A 22,940-nucleotide genomic window follows, 5' to 3' on the forward strand; every position below is an offset into this window, starting at 1 on the left:
TTCCGTGCGCGCCCTGGCAGAACCACAGCTTCGTAGGAGATCCCCATAGACGACGCCAATTATGCATACTCACAGTATGGCTATTGGGCTCACAATCTATTTATATTATGGGCTTTGGGTTTCCTACTATGGGTGGTCCTATGCACGGCAGCCTAAATACACTCCTGTTTCCTCAAACCCCTCTCTCTTTTTACCTCACAAAGTTGCTCCCCTTCTTTCTTAGAGTGATTGCTCTTCTCTCAATCTTTTCTCCAGAGTTGCCAACCTCTAATTCCTCATCCCCTTTCCCTATTTATAGGCTATGATGAGTGGAGGTGCCATGATTGCTTCCCCTTACTAGTGCGAATGGGGGTCTAATTCCATCATCTCAAAGTTGATGCTCCGTTAGGGAAGGTGGAAGTGGCATTGGAACTGATTCCCACCTTCAAAAGCCCACTCGGTAGCGATGTTCTCAAAGGCACTACCTGGGAGCTGAGTGCAGGGTGTATCCGAGCAATAACGCTCTCGACCAGGTTAGAAGTGATTGGTGAGGTTTGCTTGAGGTATTCAAGCTAGTGTAGTCTCGTTCCAGTTCCTGGGCTCAAATTGGGCCCTGAGGTATCCGGGTCGAGACTAAAGGTCCAAGAATGGGGACAAGGTCACATAACATGCAGTGAGGCTTGGGCCTGAGGCCGGGGGCTTGGCCCCGTACAGGTTGTTAGATGAAATTCCAAGTGGATCCAACTATGCATCCTCGAACAAGTTGCATTCTCCCGACAATTCTGATGGTGAACAAAAGAAAAAATTACCTGAGTTTAAACTTGAATACTTAAAGGATCCTAAATTTGTGTTAGGGATGTCTTTTAAGGACAACAAGCAGTTCAAAGAGTTTGCACGTGCTTACAAGTTGAAGCATTGATATGACATCAACTTGTCAAAAAATGAGAAGTCCAGGGTCAGGTATAAATTTGTTGAAGGTTGTACCTGGAAGGTGTCTGCAGGTAAGGATAAGAAGGCAAACTTCCGAATTAGTGTGTTATATGATACTTATACATGCAATAGGTCTTCCCATAGAAGACAAGTTTCTGCACATTGGATGGCAGAAAAGTATGTTGACCAATTTCGGACAAATATTTATTTTCAAGCTAAGGATTTGGTAGCTGCAGTGGAGCGGGATGTTAATGTGGAACTTGCCTTGTCAAAGGCATATAGAGCTAGAGACATTGCTAGAGGCATGGTAAGAGGGGACTTTTGTGAGCAATACTCCAAGGTAAGGTGCTACTATGCGGGGTTGAGAAGATCTAACTCAAGTACCACAACTAAAGTCACAATTATTGTCCCTGGTCATAATTTCAAGAGGGTCTATGTGCTTAGTTGCATGTAAAAAGAGATTTGTTTATCATTGTAAACCATTGATAAGCTTAGACACTTGTCATTTGAAGGGTGTAGTTGCTGGCCAACTTCTAGCAATTATGGCTATACGTGAAAACAATGGTATGTACCCAATTGCGTATGCTATTGCTAAGGCAGAAAATAAGGAGACTTGAACATGGTTTTTGGAGAATTTAATAGGTGATATAGGGCCTATAAGACACCATGGATGGTGCTTTATTTCAGACCTATAGAAAGGTTTACTTCCTACTTTAGCTGACGTGGTCCTAGACGCATACAATAGATTCTGTGTGAGGCATTTGTTTGCTAACTTCAAGAAGAACCATCAAGGAAAGGAGTTAAAGGACTTGATGTGCGGTGGAGCCAAGTCATCAACAAGAGTAGCATTCGAAAGTTATATGAAGCAAATGGAAATAGTGAGCAAGGAAGCTTGTGATGAGCTAAGGGGTAGGAATGCTTTCCCCTATTATCCAAAGTGTGATATGCTGTTAAATAACATTTGTGAGACTTTTAATTCGAATATCGTGGAAGCAAGAGAAAAGCCATTGGTCAATATGCTTGAAACCATTAGAAGATATCTCATGGTTAAGATCCATAAGAATATGGATTCAATGGCTAAATATCAAGGCCCTATTTGTCACAAGATCCAACAAAAATTTGAGAAATGTAAAGAGACTAGCATTGATTGCAAATCTATTTAGTCAAGTGGGATGAGGTGGGAGGAGAATAGTTGTGGCAAGCAATTTGTGGTTAATGTGGAGAAATGTTCATGTGCTTCCAACAACTAGGATTTGACTAGGATCCCTTATAAGCATGCAGTGCATGTAATAGCTTTCAGGAAAGAACGAGCTGAGGATTATGTGCATGACTTCTATAAGAACTAGTCGCAGACCCACCAATGCGTGGAAATATATAATTATTTTGTAATATGCTATAATGTATAATTTATTCTCTAAAAAATATTGAAAATAATTTGTTCTCCTTAAAAATTGAACTATTTTTAAAAGTATTGTTAATTTTTGTTCTATTATTTTGGGTTTTTCTTAATAACTAAATCATGAAATTAATGAAGAATATTTAAAAAAAAAATGTCTATACATATCTATACTATATATAATAATGGAAGTTTTGAAAATATATATATATATATATATATTTATTTCTTCTCTTAAAGTTCCTTAGAAATGTCTTTGGCCACTTAAGAAACCTTCATTGTCAACCTCTCATGTATCTAGGTCAATGATCCTAAACCCTGCAAGAACCAAATTCCACATTTAGCATTATCATATTCAAATAAAAATTAAACCCCCAATTAATCATGTTTTGAGATTTTCTATTTCCTTGTGACCAAACTTTTGAGGTAGATTTTTTATTATCTATTGGACAGCAAGATCAAATTATTATGTGCTGCACATAATAAGAAAAATTGTGCTAAACATAATATTTGTCGAGGCCAAACAAAAATAGAGAAAGGTTCCACAACAAAAAAGAATCATTGAGTCAAAAAATATGAAAGTAGTAATTGGAGTATAATTACAACGTATACTCTATTATTGTTTCAAAACAATTATAGGTAAATACATTAAACTTTGGTTTTCTTTTCTTCCTTTTTTTACATAGAGTTAAACAAATGTCAAATGTAAGAAAACTAAAATGTCAAAGATAAACAAATTGAACAGGTAAAACACAAATATAATATAAAATTGTACAACATGAATATGAAGTAAGAAGTTGTTGTAGAGATTTCTAATTCTTGAAAACCCTTCTCATAACTGACAAACCAATCCTAGGCACCCATAGCCCCAAAGTGATCACATTGTCGGCAACCCACAAAAAAGCATATCATCCACAAACTTTAGAAATCCAAAGGAAAAACTGAAGTTGGGGGAAAAGAAAAAATAAAAAAGGAAAGAACAAACCTCAAAGGGACTTTCTAAATCTGATGCCACTTTGGCAACTTTTATAGAGGTAGAAAGAGCAACTGTAAATTTATAGTACTAAAAATAACAAAGTTAATCACAAAAGTGGTAATTGAAGGGTTTGAATTTCAAAAGAGCAAAATGATTTTAAAGGGGAAAATGAAGAGTTGAGAATTGGAAGAAGGATAAATTAATGGTGAGTTGGATTTAATGAGTTAAAGAATGTGTAAGGTTGTTCATAGTGAGTTGGATTTAATGAGTCAGAGAATCTGTAAAGTTGCACTACTTATTTATATATTAATATTGTTTAAAAAAATGAAGAAAAAAAAATGTGACAAGGTCAATGATGTGGCTCAACTGAAGCGTAACAACAATAAATGCTACGCTTCAGCTTTTAGATATATATAGATGATACATATATTGCTTTATATTCGCATTTCATTCAGCCATGCAATAGTCATGATTTGTGGTCGGACGTAGATGGAGATGCAATACTTCCTCCAATCCATAAAAGTTAGCTAGGGAGGCCTAAGATTGATAGAAGAAGAAAGGATAAAGATAAAGTTCATAACCCTTACAAGATGAAGAGGAATCAAATAAGTTTAAAATATGCACAATTTCATTAATTGGGGCATAACAGAAGGACTTGCAGGAGTAATCAAAAAACACTAGGAGAAGCAACTGCCAAGAGCAAAGGCAAGGCAGCAATTGAAAAGGGCAAAGACAAGGTGGCAATTGACAAGGATTACTTCATGGGATTTAGAGTGCAAGTAGACGGTGCATTTAGCAGCCAACAAAGCAATGTATGTGTGATATATGCAAGGTTGTCAAAATCGGGATCCTACGTAGGATCGTTGAAGGTAGTTGAGATCGTAAATCGTAGGATCGTAAATCGTAGGATCATAAATCGTAGGATCAGATCATGAATCGTAAAATCCTACATATTTTCAGATTTAAAGCAAAAAACATATTGATAATGACTTTGTATATTGAATAATCACATAAATTATAAATTCATCCATAAAAAAACTAAGATTTGCATCATATGATGTAATTTGCATGTCATATATCGTTAAGTCTATACTAACGAAACAAATACATTTAAGTTTTGACCAAATGTATCTAAAAAGTTCAATAAATGTTTAATTAGCAACCAAGTACCAAAATATTTATCAAAACATATGGAAAATATTTTCCAAGTTCTAAGTTCCAAGTTTGAAATCCAAAATAAGTTAGCAAATGGAAACTAGCTAACTACAATATGAAATCCAAAAGTAAGATGAATATTAAGGTGAAGTGAACATTTAATTATTCTCATTCTAAGATTCTTATAACTACCGTCCTAAATTCCTAATCATCATCATCCATTTTATCATCTATGAAAACATTATATATTTGTATACTAGAGCTGCAAAAGACATCATGATACAATTTCACACTCAACTATTCAAATTATACTACTTAGCAACAATTAAAGAGTATGCTCAAAAAAATCAATTAATCAATAAACAAATACAACTGTACAAGCATAATTGATAAAATTATATATAAAAAAATATTTTAGTAATATTAAAACACAAATTAGTATATTCATCAAAAAAAATTAACAACATTATAGTTTAAAAGGTAGCAAAGCCAATATCAATTCTTCATTAAGAAGTGAAGAAGCATTCCTTCATTGAGATTACAAGTGAACTAGAAATTAGAAAACATTTCTTAACATAATTTTATAAAAATAAAATAAAAAGTCATACCATCACAACATGGAAAAAAAAATACCCTTAAAGCTTCATCAAAACAAGAAATTTATCCAGTAAAAAAAATAAAAAAAATAAAATAAAAAAACAAACAAACAAACAAACAAAAAATTTATGTTTTTGATAGGATCGGTAGGATCACTAGGATACCATACAATCCTACAATCCTACACGATCCAACGTACAATCCTACCATTTTTACGATCCTAGTGCGATCCTAAATGTTTTGGTGAGGTGGGATTGTAAAATCATGTAATCCTACGATTCAGATCTCAATTTTGACAGCCATGGATATATGTGTGTGTGTGTATATATATCATCTTTTTACTGTCAACTTCTAATGTCTATGTAATTTTCACATTCAGGCTGCCAACATTGAGGGGAACTTGAAGAGATCTAGAATAAGAGTTAATGGTAGTCAACAAAGCTACAGAAATTTTAATAGTCACAAAGCAATAGAACTTAGTTAATTCTAGCAACAATACTTCAAAACTTAGGCTTGTAGTTTGTTATGTAATTGGCCAAACGTTGTCACATGGCTATTATTATGTGATGTTATTGCCAAACTATTAAGGCAATTTAGTTTTTGAAAGAAGTAGACTAATATTGAATTTATTTTGTGATATTAAAGCCAAAAGGCAAGGCATTTATGCATAGGAGTTGAAATTTCATGTTTTTGGTTTGCTTTTATTTTGTGATGCCAAACTCTTATGATGGCTTTTATTTTGTGATGTTATTGTCAAACTATTAAGACAATCTAGTTTTTGAAGGAAGAAGACTAATATTGAATTTATTTTGTGATGTTAAAGCTAAACGGCAAGGCAGGTTTTTGAAAAATTGAGCAATGAATTTAGTTTGTGATGTTAAAGTCAATTAATAGGTAGGTTATGTTTTGGTTCCTAAATTTAGACATGTCTTATGCATGTTTTGGAACCTAAATCTAGACATGTCTTATGCATATTTTGTTCTTTCCAAAATCCACTAGAAGTTGTGAACTTAGTTACTGTTCATATTTCCATTAAAATTATTAAATGTTGGATTAACATATTGTCATAGGGTTTAAATATTTGGGACACAGGTAACTAGTTGACTTGCTAAAAAGCAAATTGGATTGAAATCTTATTAACTGAAATATGGTTTGTGTTGATTTCCTATGGTTTATTATTATCAGTTATTCAGCCAAAGATGATTACTAAAAAGACAAATATATTGTACAGGAGATTAATACTTAAACATTCTTGAAATACTTATTGAACATGATGAATTCCAAGGTTTGTTCAATTTCATTAATAAATTAGGAAAGAAGGCCGTTGACAAGTCATACTATGCACAAGAATCAAGAATTTTAATACCTACAGATCAATGGTATCATTTTCAAAGCATTCTTAAAGACTATGGTCTAATCCAACAGTTTTTCTTTCTTTTTCAAAATTGCTCTCTACTAACTCGGTCTAATTGTCCATGCAACTCATGTTTCCATGACCAAAATCCCTTCATCTTATGAAAGAGCTTATGCACAAGTTAGAAAAATAATCAATGACACATTGGAATGGACTAGCAATGTATATCATCTTTAGTAATTGTCCGCTGCAATAATTGTACAATAAATGTGGCCCTTGCTATACAAAATCTTTCATTTAAAAGAACTAACATTGCATTATATACAAAATCTTTCATTTATATTGATTCTCAAAAAAAAAAAAAAAAAAAAAAAAAAAAACATTGCATTATATAGGAAGAACTCACATTACATCATTACATGTCCATACACATTTCTTCATAACAAGATTATAAAATTATGGCAAGTACATTCTTTTGTTAGACCTAATTTGCATGTCTGCACTAAGTATGAAAACTAAAATAAAATAAAAATATGCACACAATGCATATATAGCACCATATAGTAGTCTTCTTCCATTGTTGCATCTCTATCATATATCTTTTTCTTACATCGTTTTCTTCTTCCATTCAAAATAATTACATTTGTGCTCCTGCTGTAAATTACAATTATGGTTACCATATTACTCAAAACACATAAAAAAACCATTACAAGTTGGATACGAATTACTTAACTTATAAGTTGGACATCTCCAAAACTATCTTCCTAGATTTTTATTAGTCTTTGATGTGATCACAACTACTGGGAGTTTGCATCTACACTCTCGTACCTCACTACTGTAACCATTGTATGATTGACTGCTAGACATTGTACCAAGATGTTCTCTGTCACATTGTTTATTTACACACAAAAATTAATGTCAAAACACAATTCAACTAACATATTTGGCCATATGATTGCATTTATCAAACTTAGAAATAGCATTGTTAGATCAATTGGAACAATGAAAAGGTACTAGCCCACAAAAGCAAAGAACAATTGGAACCATAAAATCAAATTGCATTTGATTTGAGTTTCAGATCAATTGTAACCATAAATTCATATTGCATCTGATTTGGGGGGTTTCAAAAAAATTGTAACCATAAAATCAATCTTAAGGGTATGTTTGTTTAAAGGTGAAATAGGGTGGATGGAAAACTTTAAAGAGAAGATAAGAAGAGAAACATTTTTGGAGTGTGTTTGGTTAGATGGGAAAAAAGGAAAATAAACAGTGGGGCCTAAGTGATTTCTCCCCTGGCCCTCCAAAATGGAGAGAAAATTGGGAAGGAGAAGCTCATAAAATGTGCTTCCAAAAATACCCCTTACCTTGGAATTTACCCCCAAGTCCCAACGTGTTGGCTCTCCTTTTCTTTTCTTTTTCTTTTCTTGCTCTGTTACTAACTAACATTTTGGCTTCCCTCTTTTCTTTTTCTTTTTCTTTTTTGTTACAAACTAACATGTTAGCCTTTTTCTTTTTCTTTTTCCCTTTGATTTTTTCTAGACAAGTGGGCTTCTTTTCTTTTTCTTTTTTTCTTTGATTTTTTCTGGACGAGTAGCTTTCTTCTTCTTTTTATTTTCTCATAAGTTTATTTTTTCTAGACAATCATATGTTTATTAAGTGTCCATATATACACAATTTTTTTTTAAAGTATAATGTGTTACTTTTTGTTTTATTTAATAGGGACATGATGGTAAATTTATACAAACTTTATTTTCAACCAAACAAAAAAATTTTCCATCTCTCCACTTTTCCACCCTCCCAACCAAACACAAATGAGAAAAACAAAAATATTTTCTATCTTCCAACTTTTCCATCCTCCCAACCAAACGAACCCTAAATGTGAAACTTCTAGTAGCAAGGCAAAACCAGTTATAAAGAGAGGATGGTATTCTAATGATATATTGCAACAAAATACCTCTCTTTTCTCATTCATGACGGATGCACCAATACCCACTCGGTGTGTGGCATTTGCAAGAAACATATGTTCAACTTTAGGAATCCAATATACAAGCATCAAGTACTTTGGCTCTGCATGGTGGTACCAAAATCTTTGCTGCACAAGCATATGACAAAGGATAAGGTCAATGGACAATATATAACCAACTAGACCTCAATTTTTTTCCCCCTTAAACATGAGCTTCTAAGAAGTCACTAAAGTAGAATTGTCCACTACAAACAAATTACCTAAACAGTAGCCTACAAAACAATTATTTATTTAGAAGCTGATAAGAACAATGATTGAATTACCTATTGCCTCCAAATCGGTCTATCTCAAATCGGTCTCAATCTCGGTTTCTCTCTCAATCTTAGTTCCTAATTCTTAGGTTCTCTCTTTCAATCTCACTTCAAACTGCTGCCAACCCAGACCTCTCATTTTCCCCCAAATTTCTCAGTTTAGGGCTACTAATTGTGTTCCTATTTTGTGTTTTGATTTTAGGTAAGGGGAACGATGCCGTTCCCCTAATTGTTTTCTTTTTCTTTTTATAACACATTTTTAATTTTTGGTTTAATTACAAAATTTCTTTTAAAAAAGAAAAAATGAGTCATAACGATGTCGTTTAGATCACTTAATGGAGAAAACTAACAGATATCTAACGAAATACTACATTGACAAAAATTGAAAGTTAGATGACTGAAATGACAAAATCGAAAATTAGATGACTGAAATGACAAAAGCTGAAAGTTAGAGGGTCAGTTTTTTTTCTTAAACATGAGCTTCTGAGAAGTCACTAAAGCAAAATTGTACCATACAAACAAATTACCTGAACAGTAGCCTACAAAACAATTATTTAGTTAGAAGCTGATAAGAACAATGATTGAATTACCTATTGCCTCCAAATCAGTCTCTCTCAAATCGATCTCAATCTCGGTTCCTCATTCTTGGGTTCTCTCTTTCGATCTCACTTCAAACTGCTGCTAACCCAGACCTCTCATTTTCCCCCAAATTTCTCAATTAGGGCTATTGATTGAATTCCTATTTTGTGTTTTGATTTCAGGTAAGAGAAACAACGTCGTTCCCCTAATTATTTTCTTTTTTTATAACTCATTTTTAATTTTTGGTTTAATTACAATTTTTTTTTTAAATGAATCATAACAGCATCGTTTAGATCACTTAACGGAGACAACTAACCGATATCTAACCGAATATTACATTGACAAAAATTGAAAGTTAGAGGACTAAAATGACAAAACCGAAAATTAGAGGACTGAAATGACAAAAACTAAAAGTTAGAGAGTTAGTTTTGAATTTTTGCCTATATTTAATCTCTTATCAAAATACAGTTTTTTTTTGTATGGTAAAACTTTTTTGATCTATTCATTTTCAAAAACATAAAGAAAAGATAATAATAATGATAATAATGTGTACGAAATGGAGCCCATATGATCAATTAATTAACCTAAAAAAAGAGCTAAGAAACTCAATTTGCAATTATTATAATAAAGAAATTTTTTTTTTTTTTTTTCAATCGGGTTTGACAAGGAGCCCATTACAATTAGAGGTCATCCCACTAATGATTTCCGATGGTGAATGAGCCCATTATTTCCTCTTCTACACACTACATTTTTGCAGCCATTTTACATGGTAACTGCAAGCAACTATTGAAACTACACTATCTAAACTCTTTCTTGAAGATTAGTGGGATTGTAATTTTTCCCGAAACAAGCCCAAGCTAACCTTAAAATATCATACTCTTCCTCTTCCTTTGGTAAGTTCATAGAGTAACAATAATATGCAATGTAAGCAAAAAATGGCCCAACCCAGAAAACCCAATGTCCATCCCACAATTTGCCTCCGTGCAACAATGCTGGGCCCAAGCATCTTGCAGGATTCAGGCCCACACCTCCATAGCCAGCCCTCCCAGTAACTGTGATTGACACAAACACTGCTAGGGCCATAGACCCTGCTACCACAACACACACCATTGCCATGCCAAGTTCCTTACACCTTTTTTTGTCAAATGCCACTGTAACACCAACAAAGAGTACCACACAGGTGCAAACGAATTCCAATGCCAATGCAATTTCAGGGCTTAGTGCAGATGTTGCTCCATTGCCATCAATTGTGCAGCCACCTAAGGAATGATTTTGTACTGTTTTATGGTCCATCACTTTTTTCAGTATAACAAAACCAATTATTGAGCCAACACATAGATGGCTGCACGAGCAAGAGTTACAAGACCCCTGAGGGCAGCTATGAATGTAAAAATTGGACTCATGTGGCCTCCAGATAATGGAACTGTCACCATGAGGAATAAGAAGGCTATAATGAAGACAGCTAGTGGGACAAGGAGCTTTGGTTCAACCTCATGTGAGTCCAAGCATGAGATTATGGTTGTGGTGAGGGTGAACACAAGTAAGGCCTTTGCTATTGACTCTGTGAAAGCTGCCTTCCACATCTGAAATTGAAATTCATGAGGGAACATCAATCTCCATTACTTTGAAGAAATTATGCACTTACTTACCATAAAGTTATAAAAGAAGTTATGCACTTGAACTAATATTCTAGGGGTTGGATTAAAAAAGAAAAAGAAAAAGTAGAAGTTGAAATGGTATGCATATCAAGTGATTAAATAAGTATTCCTTCTAAAAAACAAAGTAATTAAATAATTATTGGCAGGCTCCTCAAATAATAATAATAAATAAATAAATAAGTATTGGCATGCTAATAGTAAAACAATTTAGGTAGATAAAAATATTTTATGGGACATCATAGTTTGATAAATGATACTTTAGATGAACTAGTTGCTAACCCTAGCGAAGTACAAGAAATATTTTCTTAAAGTTAACACATATACACACATTATAATTAAAATAATTTCTCAATATTTTCTTAAAGCTAACACATATACACAAATTATAATTAAAAAAAATTTCTTTATAATCAAGATGAGAAGCAAAACAAACTTCTCAAGAACTCAAAAGGAAAAAGAGGTAGAGAAAATATTCATTCCTAAACAACATTTATTTACAAAATTTTGTACATCATCAAAGTACAATAGAAATTAACAATTAACAAACTTTGTTAAAATCCAAACTTTCTCGCCCTATATCCGAAATAGATATTACCTATCTAAAAAATTATAAATCAAGAAAAAAACAAAAAGAAACAAACAATTGTAGGACCCAAAAACCAACAAAAACATGATTCAAAACCAAAATTAAAATAAGATCAAAGTGATAAGAGATCAAATTTGTAATAATCTCTTTCTCTCTCTCTCTAAAGAATTAAATATAGCATATAAAAATATAATATTATTCTATTACATAGTATGATTTGGATAATTTGGTATTTATTCTGTTACATAGCATGATTTTTTATAGTGCTCAATTTAGATGTTAAACTATGATACTTTACTGATTTTTGTTTATTTTTTAATCTTTTGTGGTGGACAAAGTACTCTTAATAGTTGTATTAGAAGTACTCTATAATGCCATTTATTTAAAGAAAAGCAAAGGTTAGCCAAACGAAAATAATCGGATAGGTGACAAATTTTAACTTTTGCAATTTTATTTTTATTATTATTATTTTATAACAATGCATGTATAGAAATTAATTCTTAGATTTTGCTAATAATTGTTTATTTGATAATATGTTTTAGGCGGCCGAAATTATAATTTCTACAAAGAAAATAACTTAAATAGATTATCAAAAACAAAATTTTATCCTAATATTGGTTCAATTAATCATTGTTAAGTTTTATTAATTTTTTTTAGTTTATGTTTTTTTGGTGTTTTGGATTGTTCCTATATTACATTTATGATTGTTCCTATAATAAATAAAAATATAATTACGAAATACATTACTCATTATTAGATTAGTTTACGGAATACATTTGAATATAATTTGCAAACTTTTAGACAAATAGGCCAAGTGTCTATGAGGAAGAGTTTCTCTCTCGTTTGGAAAGATAGGCTCCCAAAAATCCTTCTGGATAAACGAGAGTAGAATTGAAATACCTTTCTAGAAAGGCAAGATTTTTGTCCCCTACTTTACCAAGTGTATTGTTAGGGCTTGTGGGGTTTTTTTCAGGGGTGGGGAAACAGTGTGAGCGATTAACTTTTGGTGGTGGCATATGTCAAGAATGGATGAAATCACTCAAGGCTGGAATAGTCTCTCGCTAATGGATAGAGAAGAAGATAATATGTCACTTACTAAGAAGGGCCCAAAAGAAGAGTTCTCTCTGGTAGCTAGATTTCTAACTAGCAGAGCTCTGAACATCAATGCGGTAGCAAGAACCTTTTCTCCTCTGTGGAGAATGCAAAACGGATTTCAGATACGGAATTTAGGTGATCACAAACTCTTGTTTATTTTTGATAATAAGCCGGATGTGGAGAGAGTACTACAAAACGAACCATGGAGTTTTGACAAACACCTAGTCGTGTTTCAACGTTACAACAAGAATACGGTCATTGAGGATTATGCTCTGAATGAAGCAATTTTTTGGGTACAAGTGCACAACATCCCATTGGGATACATGGACAGAGACACAGCAGAAGAGATTTGCTCAAAAATTGGTAAGGTGGTGAAATCAACGGGTGACAAAGACTTTGGGGGTGAGGGTTTCATTCGGGTTAGAGTGATCGTGGACGTGACTCAACCCCTGTGCCGTGGAAGAGTTGTAACTCTTGAAAACGGGAAAAAAAATCTGGATTTCCTTCAGGTATGAAAGACTGCCAAACTTGTGCTATTGGTGTGGTCGGCTGGATCATGACGATAAAGATTGTGAGGTTTGGGTGCAAAACGAAGGGAGCTTGGATGCAAGTAAAAAGAACTATGATTCTAGTGTTCGTGCGAAGCCGGTTTACCAGTCCAGCAAGAATGTAGTCCATGTCCCGGGTTTTTTTGAGGGGAGGAAAAAGGAACAAGGAAAAGCATCATCCATGAGCAGTAGCAAGCCACTAGCACCGAGGGAGATTCCATCACCACGGCCACTAGCCACGGCGTCCCCTGAAACCGATAGCGAAAAATAGGGGATATCATTTAAAGCAGACGTTACTACTCCCTTAATTAGCCGTAATTGCGATCCCGTGAATGACTCAGTGCACTTAAGCGAGGATAACGACAAAGAGGATTTTGTGGATTTAAATCCGAGTATTGATATAGAGGAGAACTCTGACGTACTCGCAACGCACAAAAACAATAACTCCCATGCTACGTCACCAATCCTTCCCCTAATGGGCCGAACCTGAACCCATCAGTCTACACTTGCAAGCCCACTAAATGGACTAGGATTAACAGGCCCATTACTCCCCAGGATACAATTTCGTTGGGTGACTTACTAGGTAAACGCAACAGCTCTTTCAAAACTTATGATCAACCATTACAGAAACGCAAGACACAGGATGCAAGCTTTGACTCCGATAACAATTATCCAACGGCGGGGACTGATATCCAACCCTGCCGAGAGCCATGAGTCTGTTATGTTGGAACGTGTGGGGGCTTAGGAACCAACGCACCGTTCAGGAGCTTGCAAAATTTTTGCGAGCGCAAGACCCCTCTGTCCTGTTCCTGGCCGAGACGTGGGCAAATGAAGCTAGGCTGAGGAAACTTTGTGACGAATTACAATTTGATGTGGTGTGGGTGGTAGGCCGTATCACAAGAGCAGGTGGTTTAGCTCTCCTCTGGAAAAATTCAGTAGATATCGATGTCGATTCGACGTCTCTCAATCATATTGATGCCATCATTAACAAGGACAAGGAGGATGCTTGGAGGTTCACAGGGGTATATGGAATTCCATAAACTAGTAGGAAATCGGAAACATGGGACTTGCTACGTGGGTTGAATAAAAAATTCAGCCTTCCTTGGATTTGCGCCGGTGACTTCAATGAAATTCTAAGGGGGCATGAGAAACTTGGAGGTCCGCCAAGAAGAGAAGCAGAGATGCAAGCTTTTCGTGACATAGTGGATGAATGTGAGCTGGTTGACTTGGGGTATTGTGGACACAAATTCACTTGGAGAGGCAAACGATCAAGAGGTATAGTGCTAGAACGGCTAGACCGGGCTTTCGCTAATACGGCGTGGTTGGAACTAAACCCAGCAACTCGAGTGCAACATGTTAGAGCCCATTCTTCAGATCATAACCCGATTATCATTAAACAGGAAGGTATCACAGCTGGTCGAAAGAAACCTTTCCGGTTCAAGCAAATGTGGCTAAGGGAGGCAGGTTGTGGGGAGACGGTCAAAGCTACGTGGGGTGATTCTTCAGTTGACAGCACAATGCCTATGGTGTCTCAAAAAATTAAGAACTGTGGGTTACGGCTTTTGGAATGGAGTAGGCAATCATTTGGCAGCATTAGGCGGCAATTGGAGGAGAAAACTAGGGACTTGATCAAGGTGGAATGGGCAGCAGCTACTGGGGTTGATTCAGGCAGTGTGAGGGCCATACAGCTAGAGGTGAATGAGCTATTAGAAAAAGAAAACTTGATGTGGCAGCAGACGGCACGATCCTTATTTCTCAAATCTTCGGATAGGAACACCCAGTACTTTCACAACAGGGCTTCGCATAGATACAGACGAAATAGTATCAAGGGACTGAAGAATAGTGATAATGAATGGTGCACCTCAGACAGTCAAGTTGCAAAGATTGTAATAAGGTTTTATGAATCCTTGTTCTCTTCATCGAATCCCACTGATATGCACAAGGTTATGGAAGTTGTAGAACCTAAAGTGACAGCAGACATGAACCAGGAGCTTACTAAAATTTTCACGAGGGAGGAAGTTGATCTTGCTTTAAAAAACATGGAACCTTTAACAGCCCCGGGCCCGGATGGTATGCCTCCCATTTTCTTCCAATCATTTTGGTCTGTGGTGGGTGATGATGTTACTTTTGTTGTGCTTGATTGTCTCAATAATTGTCGTATCCATCCTGATCTTAATCATACTTTTGTGACCCTCATCCCTAAAGTGAAGAGTCCTGAGTTTATTTCTGAATTTAGACCAATTAGCTTATGTAATGTCATTTACAAATTGTTGTCTAAAGTGCTAGCCAACCGATTGAAAAAAGTGTTACCTTACCTTGTTTCTGAAAATCAAAGTGCCTTCCAGGCAGGGAAGGTAATCACTGATAATATATTGATGGCCTTTGAAACTCTCCACTATATGAAACATCACCAATCGGGTAAAACAAGCTTTATGGCCCTTAAACTCGACATGAGTAAAGCTTATGATCGAGTGGAATGGGGCTTTATGAAAGAGCTTTTAAGAAAGTTGGGTTTCCATGAGAAATGGGTGGCTTTGATGATGGAGTGCATTACTACTGTCTCCTACTCCATTTTGATTAATGGGGAACCTTCAGGTACAATCAACCCGAGTAGAGGTATTAGACAGGGTGATCCCCTCTCACCTTATCTCTTTATCCTTTGTACTGAAGGTCTTCATGGATTATTGAATCAAGCTGTGGTTGCTGGTGATATCAGGGGCATCTCCATTTGTAGAAATGGGCCAAGACTAACGCATTTATTTTTTGCAGATGACAGTCTTCTCTTTTGCAGGGCCTCTATCCAAGAATGTCAGCATATTCAAGACATCCTCTTGACTTATAAAAAGGCATCTGGGCAGCAACTGAATAGAGACAAAACTACGCTATTTTTTGGTAAAAATGTGCACCAAAGTTTACAAGAGGCTATTGTTTCACTGCTAGGCGTTCCGAAGATCAAGCAATATGAGAAGTACTTGGGTCTCCCCTCTTTTGTGGGTCATAGAAAGAAGGCTAGCTTCCAATACATAAAGGAGCGAGTGTGGGCAAAAATGAAAGGTTGGAAGGAGAAACTACTATCCCAAGCCGGAAGGGAGATTCTTTTGAAAGCTGTGATCCAAGCAATCCCTGCTTTCTCTATGAGCTGCTTTAAACTTCCCAGCATTTTATGCAATGAGATTGAAATTATGATCCGTAAATTTTGGTGGGGTCAAAGGGGTGAAAGGAGGAAGGTGCATTGGGTTAAATGGAGTAAGTTGTGTAGGGCAAAATCTGAAGGTGGTATGGGTTTTAGGGATCTACAAAAATTCAATGATGCGCTACTTGCCAAACAAGTCTGGAGATTGGCCACTGAGGAAGACTCTCTATTTTTCAGATTCTTTAAGGCAAAATTTTCCCCCCATGGTTCAATTTTTTATGCCAAGGTGAAAAATGGATCCTATGCGTGGAGAAGCATTTTAAAAGGGCGCGAAGTCATTTGGCGTGGTATGAGATGGAGAATTGGCGATGGTTCTTTAGTCCGCATCTACCAAGACAGTTGGCTGCCAACAGTTGAGAATGGTCGAGTAAGCTCTCCCATCTTAGACAATAATCCAGCTGAGTTGGTGGCATCGTTGATTGACCAAGACCGGTGTTGTTGGAGAGACACTGAAGTTGACAGGAAGTTCCTACCAGGGGAGGCGGCTGTTATTAAAGCTATTCCACTGAGCTTTTCTAATAGTAGGGACAAGATATTCTGGCCAAGAAACCATAACGGGGTCTACGTTCGGTTACAAGCTTCTAATGGAAACGGAACACACAAGTGATCGAGACCTTAACTCATCCGATTCAGATGATGTGAAGTCTACTTGGAAAAAAATTTGGCAAGTGGAGGTGCCAAACAGGATACGACTTCTCTTGTGGCGTGCTGGAAATGATTCGCTTCCTTCAAGAGTGAATCTTTTTCGCCGTAAGCTTCTAACAGAGAACTTGTGCCTTCATTGCAATGCCGGACCTGAAGATACACTTCATGCCCTCTGGACTTGCCTTCAGTTAGATTCGGTTTGGCGGGCCAATTTTGAGGATTTAATAGAAGCCACCATCTCAGCTTCAAACTTTTTGGAAGTTATTAAAGTCGCTCAACAGGACTGGTCTCGCTTTCCTCTGTTTGCTTGGACGTCATCCTTAATTTGGATGCGTAGAAACAAGATGCGCATGCAGGAAGTAACGGCTCCTTTAGACCAAATTAGCTCCTTGGCACAAAAAGCTCTCCAGGAGTATAACCAACTCCGGCCCACGCATGAAGCGATCCCCAGAACAGCCAGATCGGTAAGGTGGTTCCCTCCTCCAACGGGACTGCTAAAAATCAACTTTGACGGTGCACTTTCTGTTGAAGAAAATATTGCTGGTTTGGGTGTAAAAATCCGTAATGAAAATGGATTAGCTATGGCTGCCTTGTCACAACAGATTCTGCTGCCTATTTCGGTAGAGATGGTGGAAGTGCTAGCAGCATGTCGAGCTCTATGGTTTGCAAGAGAGTTGGATTTCCACAGTGTGGTTGTTGAAGGTGACTCAAAAATCATTATTAACTCCATCAATGGCAATAGTATGGATCACTCCGAGTTTGGGCATATTCTTCATGACATAAAGTTCCTTAGCTCTATTTTTAGTTGTATTTCTTTTCGGCATGTTAAAAGACAAGGTAATGGTCTAGCCCACAACTTGGCTAGAAGAGCATTGTCTAATACTTTAGATGTTTGGATGGAGTCTGTTCCTCCAGACACGACTGATGTCTACAATGTTGATCTTCAGTTCATTCCTTAATAATATTCCCCACTTAGGGGTTTCTCAAAAAAAAAAAAAAAAGATTAGTTTACATTGTAAAAAAAAAAAATTTAATAAAACTACCATAAAAATAATTATCACGTGCAACGCGCGGATTCGCGACTAGTTATAATATAATATACTAAGCACAACATCTGATTCTCAAGTATAGATAAATGGTGATTAATAAATATATTTATAGCCCATTATAGAATTGGAATGATTCACAGCAAAAAGAACTTGAGGGAACTAATTATAATATATAATATACTAGCATAAAAATAAACCAAGCTTACCTGAGGAGAGTAAAATTCATAGGCACCTATGAAAGCAAGAAATTTTGTTTTGAAGGAATAATCATTTGACTCATATTTCTCGAGTGATCTTGGCAATTGCAGGCCAGCTTCGTTTGGGAAAATATTATCCAGGACCTTAGGTCTAAGAGAAAGGGAATAGTGCTTGCAATTTAATGAATCTCTCTCATCAGAACTCTAATATATAGAAGAGAAAGGGAAAATGAAATACTGCCAATTCCAAATTTTGCCACATCTTATTTCGCAAGTGAAAATACTGTCAATGCCAAACTTTTCCACTTCTCAATGTCTCAAGTGAAAATGCCAGATATTTTGACATATTAAACTTGGAATGACCATGATTTTTGTGGCATTTTGCATAAGACAGTGGGAGCATATGTTATGTTATACGATTTATCCAACTGGTTTTCTAAGATAAAACGCAACAATATGCTATGCTTGCAAGAAAATTCATTCTAAGGGAACTAAGGATGCCTTTTTTGGTCAAAAAACAAAAGATGTCTTTTAAAAGAAAAAATTTGTAAGGACGCCTGTCCTTTTCACTTTCATATTCAATAAAATAAACCAGTTCAGGATAAGCTTTGCACTTTTACAGTTTTATACATCCTCTTTAATTACTATTACAACAATATTAGACTTACCAACCTTTTCTATATATATATATATATATATATAAACATGGTTTAATACTATATTTTGTCTACACTCGTTTTACATTCAAAAATTATACTCTAATTGTTTCTCTAAAAATAACAAAAATTATATTTTTACTTTTTGAGAGCAAGGGAATGTTGAATTTAATTTAATTTGTCCTAAATAGATGTCAAAATGACTTATTTTTGTAACTCAAAGTTAAAATGACCAAAATGCGCGTTATTAGACAAACTTTAACCAAGCTCACCAATAGTTAAACAAATTCAAATTTTCTTCCAGACACCAAATTCCTTCATTTACACTCAATTTCATATTTCCAAACAATTTTTACAAGTTTGAATGCGGTCAACCTAATTTTGACCAAAAAACTGACAGACCCATCGAGACGAATTCGAGCCCATATTGAAGATAATTGAATTATCTTTAAAATAACTACTCACGGGCCTAGATCAGGTTTAAAATGAATATCATGAAAACTGCAAAAAAGTACCAAACACAACCAATTTTAAGTTTAAGTGTTTAAGACTTGATTAGGTTTCAGCCTGGGTTGAATTATAACCAAACAATCACTGATTGGCCCCAAAAAATGAATATTTGGAAATGTTTCATCATGGATGCAAGGAAGGTCGTTGCTAGGAACTCTATCGCAGCTGCCTTCCACATCTGAAATTAAAAACCAAGAGGGAAACATCAATCTCAATTCCTTTGAAGACATTAAGCACTTATTCACACAATATATATATATATATATATATATATTTATATAAAAGAAATTAAGCACTTGAACTAATATTCTAGGGGTTGGAATAAAATGCTGAAAAAGTAGAAGTTGAAACGGAATGTATATCAAGTAATTAAATAAGTATTGGCATGTAATAAGTAAAACAATTTAGATAGATGACAATATTTCGTGGGAGATCATATTTTGATCAATTATACTTAGATGAATAGTAAAATTTCCCTCCATTGCAAGTTATGTAAGTAATTTTTCAGGGAAATAATTATTTTTCACAATCGTTTTCATACCTTAATAAGATGATAACTGGTGATTCAAGTAAAATTATTTTTACATAAGTCCACCTCTTATACAATTTTTATTACATACCAATCGTAATAGACCCTATCAACAAGTTGTGAAAAAAAAAAAAATTATAAAATTTTTTGCGTCCCTAAACTTCTTGTAAAATGAATGATGTAATATTGTGGACAGTAATCTCAGGTAGATAAATCATGATTAAAAGATTTATTTATAGCCAATTATCGAATTGGAATAATATTTGTAACAAAATTGAACTTGAAGAAACAAACTACTATATAACATACTAAGCACAAAAATAAACCAAGCTTACCTCTGGAAAAATTCATGGGCACCTATGAAAGCAAGAATTTTTGTTTTGAAGGAGTTATTTGCCTCATATTTCTGAAGTGATCTTGGCAATGGCTGACCAGTTTCGTTGGGGAAAACTTTTTCCATGACCTTAGTTCTAAGAGAAAGGGATGAGAGAGCTTCCAATTTAATGAATCTCTGTCAAGAAAACTGTCATATAAAAGAGAAATGGAAAATACTGCCAATGCCAAACTTTGCCGCTTCTCAATGTCACAAGTGAAAATGCCACAGATGTTGCCATATCAATCTTGGAAGTGACCTTGGTTTTGTTGCATTTGGCAGAAGAGAGTGGGAGCATATGTTGTGTTATTCGCTTTATCCAACTGATTCTAAGGACCGTGGGGCGTGTATGCCTAAATAAAACGCAACAATAAGCTTTTGCTTGCAAGAATATTCATTCTAAGTACCTAAGGATGCTTTTTTATGTTTCTCAAAAATAAAAAAGGATGCTTCTTTTTAAAAAGGAAAAAAAGAAATAGTGATGCTTGTCTTCAAATTTATTGGCCAGATGTCCCCGAAGGCCGAAGGGACATAGTGATGCCTATCTTTGATTAGTTCACATTATGATTCAATAAAATTGATGATGCCGAAAATCGTCAATAAGCCACAAAATACTCACTTGCTCAAGACAATACCTGCGAGACAAAAACAAAGAAAACCCTAGGAGAGTACCAGTGTGGTACCGGCCAAAAGCTCTCCGAAGGTTAAGTTAGATAATTTTTCACAACTCTAGAGTGTCAAAACTGGGGGAATTATGCTTACCTTAGTTTGTAAGGGTCTTGGGGTTTTTATAGTAGCATAGGGTTGATACTCGTTCCTTGGCTTAGAAGATCTTTTCTTGTAGGAGAGAACCTCTTTAATTTGCGTATCTTGCGAAATCATTTCCTTGTAGGAGTTCTATTGATTAGGGTTAAGCATGGGACACAAGATATTTCCTTATATACTTATACGTGGAACCCAAGCAAAAGACATGCTAGACCTGTCAAGAATTCCTTTCTTCCCTGTCAGCTTCATCTCGTCAACTTTTCATTCCATCCACGTCTTCTGGTCATCTCGTCCATGCGTTGATGATCTTGAGGCGCACCCGTCAGCCTTGATATGACCACCAGCTTTACGGAGTCATCAGCTCCATCAGCTTTACTTAGACTACGAGGATTATCCTTATCAAAAATAAACTAGTTAAGGATATACAAGCACTTGTCACGACAATAGAACTTATAGAAGTGAGACCAATCTTTGCATTGTTACACATTTATATATCCGCAATACTATTACTACAATATTTGACTTATCAGTCTTCGAAAAAAAATATATTAGACTTATCAATCTTCAGAAGAAAAAAACAAAGGCTTATGTAAGAATTCAAGTGATAACTTACAAGGGAAATCCATCCACGTTTATGGTTTGTACCCCACATACCCTTCCATACTCCATATATATTATCTACCGATGTATCTACCTATCTAAAAAAAAAACTTAACGGCATGAGATTACATGAGTCTTCTCTCTCACATGTGAGACCATATGTGTGGTACTCACATATACTGTTAGTGGTAAGTCTCATGAGAACATTTCATATGATTGTACGTGTTCAAATGTGATGTGTATACTCAATTGCTTGTCGATTAAACCCAAAAAAGATTTTTGAGTATTTTATATGTTTTTGAAAGTGTTTTTATGCTTTCGTGTTTTGAGTTTTTGATCATATTGCTTATTTCATGTTTTTAACAAGAACTCCTTCAAAGGCATTTTCGTGAGAAGTTTCGCAAGTAAGCTTTTCCCACAAAAATGAGGATGGCAAAATTTGAAAACACAAAATTTCAGACAAAAACTTTCATGACTGTCTCGCGAGATAATCTTACCCGCGAAAGGTTTTATGCTTCAGTGGCATTTTTCGCGAGTAATTTTGTGAGAAGCTAACTTGTGAAAAACACGTGTTTTCAATTTTTAAAGGGCTGAACATGACAGTTTTTTCAAACTCACACCCTTTGCCTCCCTCGAGCCTCTCTCAACCCTAAACCAATTTTCTCTCAAAAACACAAGTGCAATCTACTCTAAGTCTTCTCTAAGGTAAGTTTCATCATTCTTTTATCTTTAATTCCTTGATTAAGCCTTAGATTCTAGGTTTTCATGAGTTGGGTATATGTTTGAAAGGGTTGGGAAAATTTTATTTTTGTACAAAATTTTTTCAATTTTCTTGATTGGGCTCTGTCCCATTTGCTTTAATTGTGTTTGTGTTGGCCTCTTGTGGCATTCTAACATGTATTTAGGCATATTTTACAAATTTTCATGCATTGTTTACATGTTAGATGTGTTTGTGCATACTAGGTATTTGATAAAATGCCCAAATGGCATTTTGGTGTTGTTTTGGACTTCGATGAGTAACAAATTTTGGGAATTACCATGATTATGCATGTTTATCATGTTTGATCATTGGTTGTGTGTTTTACACACTTTGACCCAAGTGTGCTTAGTCATGCCTTGATCATGCATCACATAGGCACACCACATGCACATTTGCTGCACACACTCTAACACTTGACATGTTTTGTACTCACTCATGCTAGTTAAACTTTTTTAAATCTTTTAGCACATATAACATGTTCTTGTGTCTATGTCATGCCTTGGTCTATACTTTGTTCTATCATCCTTAGCATGTCA

The 22,940-nt window shown here is 35.3% G+C and overlaps 1 pseudogene across 1 annotated transcript; it reads right to left on the reverse strand.

Moving 5' to 3' along the window:
* Window positions 1-10,041: 10,041 nt before the first annotated feature.
* On the reverse strand, window positions 10,042-18,286 carry LOC115967000 (annotated as a pseudogene). Its single transcript, XR_004086401.1, has 2 exons — window positions 18,221-18,286; window positions 10,042-10,823 (listed from the first exon to the last, which is right to left on the reverse strand). The product of XR_004086401.1 is annotated as a probable aquaporin PIP2-6 (transcript).
* Between the last annotated feature and the right edge of the window lie 4,654 nt (window positions 18,287-22,940).

This window comes from Quercus lobata, chromosome 11, assembly GCF_001633185.2.
Source record: "Quercus lobata isolate SW786 chromosome 11, ValleyOak3.0 Primary Assembly, whole genome shotgun sequence".
NCBI lineage: Eukaryota > Viridiplantae > Streptophyta > Magnoliopsida > Fagales > Fagaceae > Quercus > Quercus lobata.